This window comes from Leuresthes tenuis, unplaced genomic scaffold (genome assembly GCF_036924035.1).
Source record: "Leuresthes tenuis unplaced genomic scaffold, fLeuTen1.0.hap1 SCAF_18, whole genome shotgun sequence".
NCBI classification, from domain to species: Eukaryota; Metazoa; Chordata; class Actinopteri; order Atheriniformes; family Atherinopsidae; genus Leuresthes; species Leuresthes tenuis.
In genome coordinates, this window is record NW_027325372.1 from 27,744,730 (window position 1) to 27,763,212 (window position 18,483).

Sequence of the window (18,483 nt, forward strand, 5' to 3'; positions counted from 1 at the left end):
AACCACTCATCCAAAGACCTCTCCTCCCGCTTTTGTTAATATATTTGAACTTTAGTCAGACATTCACACCTACTTGCAGCCGAACACCACCTCTCTAGCTTTTGAGGATGTATGGTCCGGCATTCTTACCGTTTCTAACACATTTTTCAGCAATTATGGTAGGACATTCACACCTTCTTGCAGCTGAACACCTCCTCTCCCACTTATGATCATGTGCGGATTGATTTTCGAAAATTTTCTTTCATGTTTTCTAGCAATTAAAAATGGACATTTAGACCTTCTTGCAGCTGAACACCTCCGCTCCCGCTTTTGATCATACATTGTCAGGCATTCACACTTTGTCTTACCCGCTTTTTACAAAATTTAGTCGAACATTCACACCTTTTTGCAGCCGAACACAGTTTTTTGCAGCCGAATTTGGGCATTCGAACCTTTTCATACCCACTTTTTACCAACTATGGTCGGACATTCACACCGTCTTACAGCGGAACACCTCCGCTCCCTCTTTTGATGGTGTATGTTCGGGCATTCGAACCTTTTCTTACCCGCTTTTTACAAACTATGCTCGGACATTCAAACCTTCTTGTAGCCGAACACATCCACTCCTGCTTTTGATGATGTATGGTTGGGCATTCGAACCTACTTGTTGCCCGCTTTTCATTAATTATGGGTGGACATTCACACCTTGTCGCAGCCAAACACCTCCGCTCCCTGTTTTGATCATGTATGGTTGGACATTCGCACCTTTTCTCACCCGCTTTTTGCAAACTATGGTCGGCCATTCACAGCTTCCTCTCCACCATACTTGTATGGTGGGATATTCACATCCACTTGCATCCGAAGACCTCCGCCCCCACTTTTGTTGATATTTAGCCGATCATTCGCACCTTACCCGCTTTTGGCAAACTATGGCCTTCTTGCAGCCAAAAACCTCTGATCTCGCTTTTGATGATGTAAGGTTGGGCATTCAGACCTTGCTTCACCTGCTTTTCACCAAATATAGTCGGACATTCACACCTTCTTGCAGCCGAACACTTCCGATTCACCTATTAGTTTTCTATGGGGCATTCACACCTTTTTTTACACCGCATTTTATAAAAACACCACAGGAACACCGTATTGAGGCTTTGTTCTGACCGCTCATTCGGTGTCGCGTTTCTTTAAAGCAATTCTCCTGGTTAGCCCGCACTCGGCTCGCTCCCAGAGCCGTGTTAAAGTCTGCTTCGCATTCACTCTCTTTTCTCAGCAGATTAAAAGAAACTTCCATCCTGCACCGCTGTTTGCTTTTTCACAAGAGCAGAGGAGAGCGCACCGTTCCCAGCGGCACTGCAGTACCGGGTCGATGCTTGGAGTGAACGGAGCAAGCTCCTTTTTCAACTCCTATTGATAAAAATCCATTTAATATGTAGTCCTCGCATAGACATATCACATATTAAACTGATAAGTACAGATACTACACTTGATCTTAGCCAAAAGGCCGAGAAGCGATATCTGTCCACTGGTTCACGTCCGAGGGCCCTTCCTGGCACAATGCGCACTTGTAGCGGTGTTCTTTTTATGGCCATAGTGTCACTTTGCACCTCCGCCCACCCGCTGCACTGAGCACTCTTCAACCCTTTTAAATGGTATAACTTTACACTACAGCACGCTCCAGCGAGCACCATTCAAGCAACATCGGCACAGTCGTAACAAGTAAGGCGACTCTACTCAGACAAGTCACTCTGCACAGTAACAAGATTTCTTTTGCACAGACAGAAAGGGCTTCCCCCGCAAAGGTAAAGCCTGCCAAAAATAGAAACAATTCATTAGTGCTGCTCTCCACGGAAGTCTTTAGTAAAAGGCGAAAGACTTGTACATTATGAAGAGAAACCAGTGTACGATTATCCATCACTGCGGGAGCAGGGCATCAGGCTAGTTGGCATAGCCACCTTCCCCATGGTGAGCTTTGCTTGGTTGAGACGCTTGCTCCCCCCCCTTGCTCCTCGGCTGACCAAGTAGGAACAATCGGGCCCTATTCGATGGCTGCCTTGTCTTTTACTCTGTGCAAAAGACAAGGCAGCCACAAACAACACGGGAACACCGTATTGAGGCTTTGTTCTGACTGCTCATTCGGTGTCACGTTTCTTTCAAGCAATTCTCCCGGTTAGCCCGCACTCGGCTCGCTCCCAGAGCCGTGTTAAAGTCTGCTTCGCATTCACTCTCTTTTCTCAGCAGATTAAAAGAAAGTTTCATCTTAGGCTCCCTGAAACTTCCATCCTGCACCGCTGTTTGCTTTTTCACAAGAGCAGAGGAGAGCGCACCATTCCCAGCGGCACTGCAGTACCGGGTCGATGCTTGGAGTGAACGGAGCAAGCTCCTTTTTCAACTCCTATTGATAAAAATCCATTTAATATGTAGTCCTCGCAAAGAGGACATATCAGACATTAAACTGATAAGAACAGATACTACACTTGATCTTAGCCAAAAGGCCGAGAAGCGATAACTGTCCACTGGTTCACGTCCGAGGGCCCTTCCTGGCACAATGCGCACTTGTAGCGGTGTTCTTTTTATGGCCATAGTGTCACTTTGCACCTCCGCCCACCCGCTGCACTGAGCACTCTTCAGCCCTTTTAAATGGTATAACTTTACACTACCACACGCTCCAGCGAGCACCATTCAAGCAACAACTTTGCACTCCAGCTTCGAACATCGGCACAGTCGCAACAAGTAAGGCGACTCTACTCAGAGAAGTCACTCTGCACAGTAACAAGATTTCTTTTGCACAGACAGAAAGGGCTTCATCCGCAAAGGTAAAGCCTGCCAAAAATAGAAACAACTCATTAGTGCTGCTCAACGTTGTACTTTGCAGTAAAAGAAAGAGCAAATCTAAAGTTTCAGGAATCCGAGAATAAGCTTACTTTCATGAGTTCTTCACGATTTCGGATTTTGCTATAAAATGAATTCCTTCACTCAAACTAAATTAAAACTGCTAAACCGCTAATCTGTTACATACAAGGCAGATGTCAAATTCACCGAAATAGGATCTAAGGGTATTTGGCCAATCGAGCTGTAGCAGCTTCGGTAAAAGAGTATAAGTTGAAGAGTTTGTGAATAAAGGTGTGCGCACACATAGTGAGTTGTAGGAAAATAGGCAGGGAGCAATGCTGGCTGGGGTATATGTTCTTGTATGTTGTCTGACTGTTTGATTTGAATGTGTTGTGTAAGTGTCCTGTTGAATGTTACATGTTTGGGCTTTGACACGCTTCACTGTGGTTGTTAACTGTGTGGTGTGTCCTGAAATGTTATATGTTTGGGCTGTGTGACATGCTTAATGCTTGTCAGTAGCTACCCACTTATTCATATATAGCAACTGACAACATAAGAAGTCCGGACATACTTTGATAGTAGTTGTAGAAGTATCCTTATTGATAATAGATAAACTAATTCATAGTGATAGAACAGTGGATGAACAGGTGCCTGCACATGTCTCATGAAAATAAAATGGGTGTATGATTGCTGACGGCAGAGCAATACTGCCAAACTTATGAGTTCTTGTGGCAAACTTGATTCAGTGTCTTGACGTGTATACGCTGTTTCGCTGACTTGTCACAAGAAACAAAGTGTGTTTGATAAGATCCGACCATTTTATTACGGGAGGATCAGTATGTATGGATTCTGATGTGACTGATAAACCCATTCGTATCTTAAGCATAATCTAATACGTGAGACAACGCCCTGGCACACAATCAAAAAAAAAAAAAGAGAGAGCGGTTTTGTGTCCCCACAGTCCATAATGTAGAAAAGAGAGAAAAAAGCCTTTCTGATTTGGTGTGTGTGCTCACAGTGCAGAGTGTAGAAAAAAGAGAGAAAAGAAAGCCGTTTTGGTGTCACGGGTGTTGTGACTTACACACACACATTTCTGAATTGAGAAAGGCAATTATTTTAGAGAAAGCACTAGAGTTTAGATCCCACATTTGTTGATAGGCATTCATTTAATTTTTCTTTTAATCAGTTTTAAAGTGAATACTAACTGAGAAATGAAAAAGGTGAAGAGTTTAGAAGCTTGGTTCAAGAGCAAAACTTGGTTTATGATCAGCTGAGTCTCTAAACAGAACAGCAAAGGGCTTCATCGAACATTTAAAAAAGATTCAGATTGTTAGAATATCCAGAATTTATAGGAATGGTGGTGATTACTCTTATTTTCTAGAATGGAAATAACTGCACCATGTCTGTTTTATGAATTTAAGGGGCTAAAAAGTTTTGTTCTCGTTTTTCTATGATTAACCGAATGTATGTGAGAGTCCAAACAGACAGAAGGGTTACGGCCGAGCGCTGGACCTTCCAAAAAAGATGAGACAGGCTGGACCTGTGCCATACTAGTTAAGACCTGCCTGTGGATAACAGGTTCTTTAAACTCTCACACACACAAACTCACACACGTTCGCACACATACACCCATACACACACATTCTTGAACTTGCTGCAAGATTAAACATTTGCATTAACTGACTCCAGCAACTCTGAGTCTCATTGAGAGACTTTTCTCAACAATTGGGTCCTCAAACCAGATCTCAACGTTTTTTCCGCTTTCCAGGGTCGGAGCTGAAACCGTGCACGGGGGAGTCCAGTACTCCTAATGAAAGACCCCCTGCTGAATTGCGGTAATTAGGGGCCAGTGTCCACTGAAAGGGGGAAAAAGGGACGAGATTGTACTTTTGAATCAATGGCCAGAAGCCATTGGCAGTGCAGGCATCAACAATAATGGTGTTATTTCACCCATTAACACTTAAGGTACCTCATGCAGTGGCTGTGATATGGTTACTTAACAAAATATCTTTACCAGACATCTCTCCTACATAACAGTTCTTCTTTCACAGCCACACCTTGTTGTCGAGAGATGTGCTACACTTAATCCATCCACACTGCTACCTACCCCACAGATGGAAAGCCTCATGATTACATGTCAGAAATAACCATCAGTGTTTTACCCAGGCCAGACTTAACTGATATACGTTATGAAAATGCAGAAATAACTATATTTATTCAACAGGTCAAGCAAAAAACCCTGATGGCACAAATGCTACAGGATTTGCAGTAGTAACAGAAACTGAAGTTTTCTTAAAACAACCACTACCAAAAAATTACTCTGTTCAAGCAGTCGAATTGGTAGCTTTAACTGAAGCTTGTAAATTAAATAACAAAAAGGTTGTTAACGTTTACACTGACAGTCAGTATGCCTTCTCAACTGTACATGTGTTAACACAGCATTGGAAAAACAGGTATGTTGACATCCACAGCTAAATGTATAAACTACAAATATTTTAGCATTATTAGATGTTATTCAATTGCCATCTACAATAGACTCGTATGAATGACCGGAAGGAAAACCATACTGCCAAAGAATTTGTTTAAATATGCTGCAGTATTGAGCCACGGACCATGTCATGTCTCAACAGGAGGGATGGAAGCAATAATGAACAAGGTTTTTACAGCATATGGTTTTACTAATTATTGAATTTTTTTTTTAGAATAAATAAATGAATAAAGTTTTGTCTAGCAGGTCAAATATGTGCAAAATACATTCCACAGGGCAATCTAAGACCAAAACGAAGATAATTCCCTAAGCCAGTGTATCTTTTTCAACATATTTGTTTGGATTTCATTATTTCATTATTGTGTAGATTTCATTGAACTAAATTAATGTTAAGGGAAACGATTCTGCTCAGTGACAACAGAGGTTTTTACCAAATGGTCTGAAATATTTCCATGTGCACAAGCAGATGCACTCTCAGTAGCAAAATCACGCGTAAAATAACTTATTTCTAGATTTGAAATACCTGAAAAGATCTTCAGTGATAATTTGACACACTTTGTAAACTATGTCATCTCACTGATGGCAAAGAACTTAAAATAGATCTTAGAAACCACTGTGATATAGAAGGTTTCGCTAACACATTGGAATTGTTTTACTATTTACATATGCATGTGCAGTGAAGAATTGCTTGCTGCTGATAAATGCAAAGAAGAACAGCTTACACATAGATGCTCACATATAGGCTGCTGAATGCAATGAAGACCTGCTTATCCAGTAAAGTTCAATGTCAATGTGTAATATTCAATTAGGATTTGCAAAACAGTGAAGTTAAACAATGAATGGGTCCATAGTCGGTATGAGAAGACTACAGGAATATTTACCTGGGTGTACGTTCAAACAGAGATGAGAAAATTGCGATAAATTATTGTTTGTTTGTTTGTTAGTATGTATATGAATGTTATGTGTATAAACTGTGTTGAGTTGTAGTTACTCAGTAGTGTCTCAGTGAAACAACCGACGGGGGAAGCCTTGCGGTGACAACAAAAGCAGTGTTTTACTGATCAGTCAAGTTGCTCCAGTGTATTCCATACAAACTGGTTGGCTACTGAAGGGATAGAAAATGGGGAATACTTGTTTTAAAGCAAACAAGGAATTAGATGGGAAAAATACATGTTTTAACGGGACCCAGACAATATTATATAGATGTCGCCACTGAAGTAAAGAACATTTACGTGGGATGGTGTGAGGGTGCTCGTTTGGCTGACGTTCGCCGATATGCTCGCCATGCTCAGAACCAAGTTGAGACGCGTAAGACAACCAAAAGGGACAAGTGTGAAAAGGAGCTGCATTTGGCAACCATGACCATGTATTACGCAGTTGGTGTAAACAGAGGACGAGGCCGAAGTCGAAGACGTGGACGTGTGGGAGAGGAGGTCGAAATGGGCCACGCCAGAGCTATGATCCGAATATTTGTTTTTACTGTGGCCAGACTGGACACTGGAAGAAGGACTGTCCACAGCTAAAAAGTGATGAAATTGGGCAAAAGGCTGACTGAGGGTGGGAGGCAGGTTCTGGACGTCACGCGGCAGCGGAGCCTCCACTAATGGGTGATAGCACAAACACACTCACACATTTTTCCTGCTCTGTGTAGTGAAGCAACGCTTGCCGACTGTGATTCACGTAGTAAAGTTTTGCATGCTATTTCCGTCCTAGAGCAAAGATATTTCTCTCAGAATATAGGAAATTATGTTCATCAGTAGTGACGTCAGGGGAGTTTGATTGTCCTCCAAAGTTAAGTGGAAACCACGTTTACTGTATGTCTGCATCAGGCCAGGTTGTGAAGGAGAAAATGACAATGCCCATTGCGTGTTGTCACTCCCGATGAGCTCTCCTTCAAACACTCATTTTTGTTATCAGAGTTGTGTCCCATTAACCTGATGGGCTGTGATCTCATGTGTAAATTAGGCATTATTTTAACTTCTACACCAGAGGGTGTTAAGGTTATGTTACAGCCTGACAAAGTTTTCACAGCAGTGCAGTTTGATTCATCGGCACTTACATATGCTTATGAGTGGAAACTTCCCAGCTCTCCTTTTTCACAACAACTAGTGGAAGAAGCAAAAGCGTTAGTTTCACCCCTTTCTGATTTCATGCAACCTACTGATTTGCACTGCACATCACACATTTCTTTGGGGCCTGACAATGACTATGAGAAGAAGTGAAAAAATATGTGCGCCTACTTTATTGGCTGTGTCGCTCACTCCAGAGCACTTCGATTTTTTTAATGTTTGTGGTACTCGCCCTCACATTTCCTTGGCCAAACGTACACACTGGCAGTGACAAGGTGTGGGAGAGTTTGTTGCTACATGTCAGAAAGAAATGGAGTGGACTGTTTCACCTGCTGATCCAAATTTGATGTTTTCTGAACGATTGTCAGCATACAAAAAAACATTTTTGAGTACAATGCATTGTCAAAGAACTGTGGACTTAATTCCTACCACAGAATCACATTTTGAAGCATGTTTTTTATCTGAAACAGATTTGTCTTCGATACCCATGTTGGCTGAAGTGCCCAATGATCTTTGGGCTAAGAGCAAATATGATGTGGGGTTGATAAAAGGCTGTGAACCAGTAATTGTCACCCCTAAATCAGACTTTTGTCCATGTAAAAAACAATACCCTTTTAAGCCTGAAGCAATTAAAGGGATTAAACCTGTTTTTCAATCTTTTCAGAAAACAGGCGTTATTGTTCCTTTTGAAAATTCACCTGTGCTTACTCCATTGTTTCCTGTTAAAAAGATTAAAGATGCTGGCCAGCCAGATGAATGGCGTTTTGTACAGGACCTCCAAGCGGTGAATGCTAAAGTTCAGCCACATGCTCCTACTGTGCCCAACCCACACACTATTTTGTCTCAAATTACATCAGATGCACAGTTTTTCTCAGTGGTTGACTTGTCGCCAGTGCACCCTGATAGCCCATTTTGGTTTGCTTTTTAGTTTGAACAGAGATCTTGGACTTTTACCCGGTTATGACAGGGGTACTGTGAAAGTCCCACTATTTACAATGCTGCCCTCAAAGCTAGTCTGGATTAACTTCAATCAACCACAGGCTCTGCTCTTTTGCAGTATGTGGATGACATCCTTTTATGTAGTCCATCTAAACAACAGTGTGAAAAAGACCAAATGACTCAAATAACTTTCTTGCTTTCAAAATTTTTCCTCTAGTGACGCTGACTTAGAGAGGGATGAAGATAATCATATTTAATTGTTCATGTTTTGATTGTTTATCTTTGGACCCTTTATCACTATGATGCCTGCATTTTAAACTCACGTTGTGTGCAAATGCAGGCTGATGTTTTACAGATAAAGTTATTATTTTCCTTGTTTCTTTTGGGTTGATTAATATAATGGTATTATTATAATCAAAAGGGAGGAATGTAATGGAAAATAATTCTTCTATGCATTGTATTGAGTGTTACTGTGTATAACCTGCAAATGACTGAGCTGCAAGGTACCACCCTGCCCTGTTTTCTTAAATTCCTCTTTACAATGGTGGGCTTGTTAATATGAGATAGCTGCACTTTAGGGGGGACAGGGTTAGGCTGGTATTTACGAGTGTGTCTGGGTAACCTCAACTAATGGTTGGGGAGGAAAGTTAGAAGAACAATCAACTATACCCAAAAACAGATGACGTGATGAGTGGGCAATATAACTGTGTTTTTGCTTCAGTGGTCAGAGCAACTCTGTATTCTGTACTGTGTTGTTCTCTCTTGCAAGATATTATTATTAAAGCCTCTTATCTCCTCAAAAGAAAATAACTGACTCCCCAAGTGCAAGTGTCAGGACAAATGATCAAACTTCTCCAAGCTTCAGTCTGCAGAGAGGTACAAGACAGGGTTGCCCACTTTCGCCCTCACTTTTTGCTATTTTCATCGAACCTTTAGCAGCTGCTATCAGACAAGATAGAAATATTAAAGGCATCCAACCCCAAAATATTGAGCATAAAATAAGTCTTTATGCTGATGATGTATTACTTTTCCTTCAGAACTCACAGACGTCTCTCACTCACACGATCACACTCATAAATAAATTCTCAGCACTTTCTGACTACTCTATCAATTGGTCTAAGACCACAGTTCTGCCCATTAACTATAGGGACCAGAATATACCTGCGATCACTTTACAGTCAGGAAATATTAGATATTTAGGCATAAACATTTCCTCCAGGCTCTCAGAGCTAACAAAGCTAAATTATGTGCAATTATTAAAGACAGTAGAGGACGATCTCTCTCGTTTGAAGTCCTTACCTATATCACTTATGGGGAGAGTTACAACCATTAAAATGATGATACTACCAAAAGTTAACTATTTGTTCTCAATGATCCCCATAAAACCATCTGCTACTTGATTTAAGTCACTAGGTTCATGCATCTCCAAATTTCTGTGGAAAAACAAACCACCACGTATTAGTTTAAAAACCCTACAGAAGACCAAGGACAGTGGTGGATTAGATTTACCTAATTTTCAGCACTATTCCTTAGCCAATAGGTTACAGTATATATCAAAATGGTTTAAACCTAGCCCAATAGATGAACCATGGATAAATATAGAACAAGCATTGTGTGATAATCTGGAAATCTCTGACCTGCCACTTATTAGTCAAAACGTAAAAAATCACAAATGTTTCAAAAGCATTAACATCAGCACCTCTCTGACAGCCTGGTGGGAATTTCTTAAAATAACAAAGTCTTCACTTGTCCCGTGTAAGCTTACACCCATCTGGAACAATCCTGACATCCTGCAAAACAAAAAAATGCTAAACTTTACTCTGTGGAAGATCAAAGGAATCAAACATCTGGAACATATAATCCAAAATGGACATTTTATTTCATTTGATGAGCTCATATCACAACATGAGATAGGCAGCAATAAATTCCTAGAATATCAACAACTTAAGTCTATAATAACAAAGAAATATATCCTCCACCAACCAGACTTACAACTCCCGATTAGGGTAGTAGAATTTCTAAGCATCTGCACCCCAAAACTACTATCAAAAATATATAAATTATTGTCTAAGATAGATGACACAATGTCTCTACCGTCCTCAAAATGGGAGGCACATTTATCCATCAGTTCTAGTCATAGCTTCTGGCCACATATATGTTTGAACACCTTCAGAATGACTCAAAATCCTAATTTAGAGCTCATACAATACAAAATTCTTCATAGAACACACTATACAGGACAAAGGATGTTCAGGATGGGTCTAACACACTCAAACATCTGCTCACATTGCACAGATAACACACCTGATGATTATGCACACGCTTTGTGGTTTCGTGCGCCTGTCCAGAGGTTCTGGCTTGAAGTCTGTGCGGACCTATCAACATGACTAAAGTGTAGCATTCCTGCATGCCCCACACTGTGCATACTGGGTGACTTAGACAACATCAATGTGGAATTTAGCTTAGCACACATTATCCTCACAGTGTTATGTATAGCAAAGAAAACTATTCTCATGAACTGGAAAGCGAAGAACAATCTGTGTATTAACCAGTTTAGAAATTTTCTTTTAGATTATATTAGCATGGAAACAATGTCTGCTTCCTCAAAACATCAATTGGCTGAATTTAATTCTCTCTGGTCCCTTCTGATTAGCTTGATCACATAGTGGTGGTGGTGGGTTGCTGTCCCGTCGCTCTGGGCGGTTGGGTGTGTGCTGGGGGGGGCTGTGTGGCTTCGGGCGTCTGGTGGTCTCTCGGGTCGTGGGGAAATACAGCAGCCCTGTATTATTGCTTCCTGTGAAATCAAGATACAATGTGCACATGCTGGTTACAAATAAGAAAATACAAACAACAAACAGTTTCTTCCATGGTTCACAGCATGTGTATGATCATCTTCATCGCTGGTCTCAGTAAGGATGTTTCAATCTTCGGTGTCAGAGGTTACTAGCACTTAACACACCGTTGGAGTACAGCTTTTACTGCTGACTCTTATCTTTGTCCTTCCGGGCGTGTTGGTTAGGCTGATGTATTTCAGGGTGGAAGTCATCTACTGGTTCTGGTACCTTCTTACAGTGACTGGCATGAATCCAGGTTGCTCTCTCTGCAACTTTAACAGCTGTGTGAGTGACCAGTAGCACCTGGAACGGGCCTTGCCAACGTTTGGACTTCCAATGTTTCCTGCGAAGTTCCTTCACCACCTGTCATCTGGTTGGAGTGGTGTGTTTTCTGTGGCTGGAAGGGCTGCTTTTACTGTCTGTGAAACTTGAGATAGAACAGTGGAAAGGTTTCGACAGTAAGACAACATAGCATCATCACAAACAGTTGTGGAAGGGCGGGGTCTGGTTACAGGTCCCAATCCCAGGTTAGGAGGTCTACCAAATAAAATTTCAAATGGGCTGAGATTCACTTGAGCTCTGATTCTCATTCTCATGTAGGTAAGCTCAATAGGTAATGCTTTTGTCCTGTTTCTTCACAACATTTGGCTAACTTGGACTTTAATGTACCATTTTCTCTTTCCACAGCACCTCCACTCTGTGGATGATAAGCACAATGTGTGCGCAAGGTTATTCCCAGGAATTTACCAACCTCAGTCAATGCAGTGTTTACAAAATGTGTGCCATTATCACTGCTGATCTTCTCTGGAATGCCCCATCTAGGAATGATTTCTGTTTAGCAGTGCTTTAGTCACTGCATTACTGTTTGCATGTTTTGCAGGGAAAACTTCAACCCATTTACTAAACACGTCCACTATTACTAGTGCATATTTCTTTCCTTCAGCTGGTGTGAGTTCAACAAAATCCATCATCAAATGTTCAAAAGGTTTCTCTGGTGGAGGGTGTGCAACTTGCGATGTGTGTAATGCCTTTCCTACATTATGTGTGGCACAAACCATACATGACTGACAGTATTTTTGCGCATATGAACTGAACCCTTTTGTGAACCACTGAGCAGTGAGTGCATTCAGCATCCCCCCTTTTGACACATGGTTCAACCCATGTGTCAATTTTGAAAAATGAGGAAAAAAATGTTTAGGTAGACAGGGTTTACCATCAGGTCCCATCCAAACACCATCCGTATGAGTTGCACCCACAGAGGACCAAATGCGTCCAGAGGACCAAATTTCATCTGCAGAGGCAAAAGTTTGCAAAGCATGGAGATCTGTGAGGGAGTCTTCTGCCTGCAAAGAGAGGGAAGCGAAAACAGGAAAAAAATTAGCTGCTTGCTTAGCTGCAGCATCAGCTCTGGCATTGCCACAAGCAACAGGATCGTCTGAGTTAGTGTGAGCCGCACACTTACAGACCGAGATTGCTGTAGGCAAAAGGATCGCATCAAGAAGATCAGAAACCTGCTTGGAGTTCAGAATAGTTTTACCATCTGATTTAAGGAAATGCCTGTGTTTCCACAGCGCACCAAAGTCACGAACAACACCAAAAGCATATCTGGAATCTGTGTAAATAGTGACAGACTTACCAGCTGCCAACTTACAAGCTTCAGTAAGTGCAATAAGCTCAGTAGTTTGAGCAGAGAAATGTTTAGGAAGAGAACCAGACAACAAAGTGTCATGTGAAGAACATACTGCAAACCAAACACAGTTAGTACCTGTGGCTGGATCAAGCAAAGCTGATCCATCTACAAAAAGAATCATGTCAGAGTTTGGAAGAGGAGTCTCTAAAAGATCAGGTCGGGGTGTACAAACTTGTTCCAAAACAGCCACCTCATTCGGTGTCGTGTTTCTTTCAAGCAATTCTCCTGGTTAGCCCGCACTCGGCTCGCTCCCAGAGCCGTGTTAAAGTCTACTTCGCATTCCGCACCTCCGCCCACCCGCTGCACTGAGCACTCTTCAGCCCTTTTAAATGGTATAACTTTACACTACCGCACGCTCCAGCGAGCACCATTCAAGCAACAACTTTGCACTCCAGCTTCGAACATCGGCACAGTCGCAACAAGTAAGGCGACTCTACTCAGAGAAGTCACTCTGCACAGTAACAAGATTTCTTTTGCACAGACAGAAAGGGCTTCATCCGCAAAGGTAAAGCCTGCCAAAAATAGAAACAACTCATTAGTGCTGCTCAACATTGTACTTTGCAGTAAAAGAAAGAGCAAATCTAAAGATTCAGGAATCCGAGAATAAGCTTACTTCCATGAGTTCTTCAAGATTTCGGATTTTGCTATAAAATGAATTCCTTCACTCAAACTAAATTAAAACTGCTAAACCGCTAATCTGTTACATGCAAGGCAGATGTCAAATTCACCAAAATAGGATCTAAGGGTATTCGGCCAATCGAGCTGTAGCAGCTTCGGTAAAAGAGTATAAGTTGAAGAGTTTGTGAATAAAGGTGTGCGCACACATAGTGAGTTGTAGGAAAATAGGCAGGGAGCAATGCCGGCTGGGGTATAGGTTCTTGTATGTTGTCTGACTGTTTGATTTGAATGTGTTGTGTAAGTGTCCTGTTGAATGTTACATGTTTGGGCTTTGACACGCTTCACTGTGGTTGTTAACTGTGTGGTGTGTCCTGAAATGTTATATGTTTGGGCTGTGTGACATGCTTAATGCTTTTCAGTAGCAACCCACTTATTCATATATAGCAACTGACAACATAAGAAGTCCGGACAAACTTTGATAGTAGTTGTAGAAGTATCCTTATTGATAATAGATAAACTAATTCATAGTGATAGAACAGTAGATGAACAGGTGCCTGCACATGTCTCATGAAAATAAAATGGGTGTATGATTGCTGACGGCAGAGCAATACTGCCAAACTTATGAGTTCTTGTGGCAAACTTGATTCAGTGTCTTGACGTGTATACGCTGTTTCGCTGACTTGTCACAAGAAACAAAGTGTGTTTGATAAGATCCAACCATTTTATTACGGGAGGATCAGTATGTATGGATTCTGATGTGACTGATAAACCCATTTGTATCTTAAGCATAATCTAATACGTGAGACAACGCCCTGGCACACAATCAAAAAAAAAAAAAGAGAGAGCGGTTTTGTGTCCCCACAGTCCATAATGTAGAAAAGAGAGAAAAAAGCCTTTCTGATTTGGTGTGTGTGCTCACAGTGCAGAGTGTAGAGAAAAGAGAGAAAAGAAAGCCGTTTTGGTGTCACGGGTGTTGTGACTTACACACACACATTTCTGAATTGAGAAAGGAAATTATTTTAGAGGAAGCACTAGAGTTTAGATCCCACATTTGTTGATAGGCATTCATTTAATTTTTCTTTTAATCAGTTTTAAAGTGAATACTAACTGAGAAATGAAAAAGATGAAGAGTTTAGAAGCTTGGTTCAAGAGCAAAACTTGGTTTATGATCAGCTGAGTCTCTAAACAGAACAGAAAAGGGCTTCATCGAACATTTAAAAAAGATTCAGATTGTTAGAATATCCAGAATTTATAGGAATGGTGGTGATTACTCTTATTTTCTAGAATGGAAATAACTGCACCATGTCTGTTTTATGAATTTAAGGGGCTAAAAAGTTTTGTTCTCGTTTTTCTATGATTAACCGAATGTATGTGAGAGTCCAAACAGACAGAAGGGTTACGGCTGAGCGCTGGACCTTCCAAAAAAGATGAGACAGGCTGGACCCGTGCCATACTAGTTAAGACCTGCCTGTGGATAACAGGTTCTTTAAACTCTCACACACACAAACTCACACACGTTCGCACACATACACCCATACACACACACATTCTTGAACTTGCTGCAAGATTAAACATTTGCATTAACTGACTCCAGCAACTCTGAGTCTCATTGAGAGACTTTTCTCAACAATTGGGTCCTCAAACCAGATCTCAACGTTTTTTCCGCTGTCCAGGGTCGGAGCTGAAACCGTGCACGGGGGAGTCCAGTACTCCTAATGAAAGACCCCCTGCTGAATTGCGGTAATTAGGGGCCAGTGTCCACTGAAAGGGGGAAAAAGGGACGAGATCGTACTTTTGAATCAATGGCCAGAAGCCATTGGCAGTGCAGGCATCAACAATAATGGTGTTATTTCACCCATTAACACTTAAGGTACCTCATGCAGTGGCTGTGATATGGTTACTTAACAAAATATCTTTACCAGACATCTCTCCTACATAACAGTTCTTCTTTCACAGCCACACCTTGTTGTCGAGAGATGTGCTACACTTAATCCATCCACACTGCTACCTACCCCACAGATGGAAAGCCTCATGATTGCATGTCAGAAATAACCATCAGTGTTTTACCCAGGCCAGACTTAACTGATATACGTTATGAAAATGCAGAAATAACTATATTTATTCAACAGATCAAGGAAAAAAACCCTGATGGCACAAATGCTACAGGATTTGCAGTAGTAACAGAAACTGAAGTTTTCTTAAAACAACCACTACCAAAAAATTACTCTGTTCAAGCAGTCGAATTGGTAGCTTTAACTGAAGCTTGTAAATTAAATAACAAAAAGGTTGTTAACGTTTACACTGACAGTCAGTATGCCTTCTCAACTGTACATGTGTTAACACAGCATTGGAAAAACAGGTATGTTGACATCCACAGCTAAATGTATAAACTACAAATATTTTAGCATTATTAGATGTTATTCAATTGCCATCTACAATAGACTCGTATGAATGACCGGAAGGAAAACCATACTGCCAAAGAATTTGTTTAAATATGCTGCAGTATTGAGCCACGGACCATGTCATGTCTCAACAGGAGGGATGGAAGCAATAATGAACCAGGTTTTTACAGCATATGGTTTTACTAATTATTAAAAAAATATTTTTTAGAATAAATAAATGAATAAAGTTTTGTCTAGCAGGTCAAATATGTGCAAAATACATTCCACAGGGCAATCTAAGACCAAAACGAAGATAATTCCCTAAGCCAGTGTATCTTTTTCAACATATTTGTTTGGATTTCATTATTTCATTATTTTGTAGATTTCATTGAACTAAATTAATGTTAAGGGAAACGATTCTGCTCAGTGACAACAGAGGTTTTTACCAAATGGTCTGAAATATTTCCATGTGCACAAGCAGATGCACTCTCAGTAGCAAAATCACGCGTAAAATAACTCATTTCTAGATTTGAAATTCCTGAAAAGATCTTCAGTGATAATTTGACACACTTTGTAAACAATGTCATCTCACTGATGGCAAAGAACTTAAAATAGACCTTAGAAACCACTGTGATATAGAAGGTTTCGCTAACACATTGGAATTGTTTTACTATTTACATATGCATGTGCAGTGAAGAATTGCTTGCTGCTGATAAATGCAAAGAAGAACAGCTTACACATAAATGCTCACATATAGGCTGCTGAATGCAATGAAGACCTGCTTATCCAGTAAAGTTCAATGTCAATGTGTAATATTCAATTAGGATTTGCAAAACAGTGAAGTTAAACAATGAATGGGTCCATAGTCGGTATGAGAAGACTACAGGAATATTTACCTGGGTGTACGTTCAAACAGAGATGAGAAAATTGCGATAAATTATTGTTTGTTTGTTTGTTAGTATGTATATGAATGTTATGTGTATAAACTGTGTTGAGTTGTAGTTACTCAGTAGTGTCTCAGTGAAACAACCGACGGGGGAAGCCTTGCGGTGACAACAAAAGCAGTGTTTTACTGATCAGTCAAGTTGCTCCAGTGTACTCCATACAAACTGGTTGGCTACTGAAGGGATAGAAAATGGGGAATACTTGTTTTAAAGCAAACAAGGAATTAGATGGGAAAAATATATGTTTTAACGGGACCCAGACAATATTAAATACTCAGACAGATGGGAGAAGAAGTGTAGTTTTGTAGGAAATCACAAAATTATTACATAAAATTAGTGAAATCAATTGAAGAATGCCTTTCTGAAGAGCTGTTTACCACAGATGAGCAGCTTTGCGACCAAGCACATTGTAGATCGCTTTACTGCCAAAATGATCTAGTTTAATGGATTGGTTTAGACATGCATAACAGCATTTTAAGAACAAAGAGAGAAACAAAAAGGGACAACGCTTCATGGTGGAAGGTGATGTATAAATAACTGTGTATATGATGAAGGAGAGACCATTTGAGCAGCACAGCCATTTCGCAGCACAGGGACAGCAGTCCAAGTTAAAGGATCTCCCACGTGGTATCACCTGTCACACTGTGTCAAGGCATCAAAAAAAGAAAAAATCACCAAACTCAAGGACAAAGAGACGAAGACTCCGGTGAACGAAGAGAGAGGACTTACAAACCAGAAATACAAAAGGATGCTCGATATCAAGATCCAGAAGAAGAGGCTAACAATGCCACGAACACTTACGATTCTGGGAATGATGCCAGCAATGAACAGAGAAGAAGATTCAGTGTCATCAATCTGCAACACGTGCCTCTAATGAGGGGGTGAATATAGAATCCTCAACGATTACAACATCTCTGGGAACTGTGACAACAACAAGGTTTAAACCATTTTGATTTATATTGTAACCTATTGGCTAAGGAATAGTGCTGAAAATGAGGTAAATCTAATCCACCACTGTCCTTGGTCTTCTGTAGGGTTTGTAAACTAATACGTGGTGGTTTGTTTTTCCACAGAAATTTGGAGATGCATGAATCTAGTGACTTAAACCAAGTAGCAGATGGTTTTATGGGGATCATTGAGAACAAATAGTTAACTTTTGGTAGTATCATCATTTTAATGGTTGTAACTCTCCCCATAAGTGATATAGGTAAGGACTTCCAACGAGAGAGATCGTCCTCTACTCTCTTTAATAATTGCACATAATCCATCTGTACTTATCAGTTTAATATGTGATATGTCTATGCAAGGACTACATATTAAATGGATTTTTATCAATAGGAGTTGAAAAAGGAGCTTGCTCCGTTCACTCCAAGCATCGACCCGGTATTGCAGTGCCGCTGGGAACGGTGCGCTCTCCTCTGCTGTTGTGAAAAAGCAAACAGCGGTGCAGGATGGAAGTTTCTTTTAGTCTGCTGAGAAAAGAGAGTGAATGCGAAGCAGACTTTAACACGGCTCTGGGAGCGAGCCGAGTGCGGGCTAACCAGGAGAAATGCTTGAAAGAAACGCGACACCGAATGAGCGGTCAGAACAAAGCCTCAATACGGTGTTCCTGTGGTGTTTTTATAAAATGCGGTGAAAATAAAGGTGTGAATGCCCCATAGAAAACTAAAAGGTGGAGCGGAAGTGTTCGGCTGCAAGAAGGTGTGAATGTCCGA

General features: G+C 40.9%; 3 non-coding genes and 1 pseudogene across 3 annotated transcripts; 1 reads left to right on the forward strand and 3 right to left on the reverse strand.

The window, feature by feature from the left end:
- Positions 1 to 1,301: 1,301 nt before the first annotated feature.
- On the reverse strand, positions 1,302 to 1,489 carry LOC140275982 (U2 spliceosomal RNA). The gene has a single exon (XR_011908678.1). It is a non-coding gene; the product is annotated as a U2 spliceosomal RNA (small nuclear RNA).
- A 275-nt stretch (positions 1,490 to 1,764) lies between these two features.
- LOC140275853 (U5 spliceosomal RNA) lies at positions 1,765 to 1,878 on the reverse strand. Its single transcript, XR_011908563.1, has one exon. It is a non-coding gene; the product is annotated as a U5 spliceosomal RNA (small nuclear RNA).
- A 411-nt stretch (positions 1,879 to 2,289) lies between these two features.
- Positions 2,290 to 2,480, reverse strand: LOC140275740 (U2 spliceosomal RNA). Its single transcript, XR_011908459.1, has one exon. It is a non-coding gene; the product is annotated as a U2 spliceosomal RNA (small nuclear RNA).
- Positions 2,481 to 18,008: 15,528 nt separating this feature from the next.
- LOC140276232 (U2 spliceosomal RNA) lies at positions 18,009 to 18,185 on the forward strand (annotated as a pseudogene).
- The last annotated feature ends 298 nt before the right edge of the window (positions 18,186 to 18,483 follow it).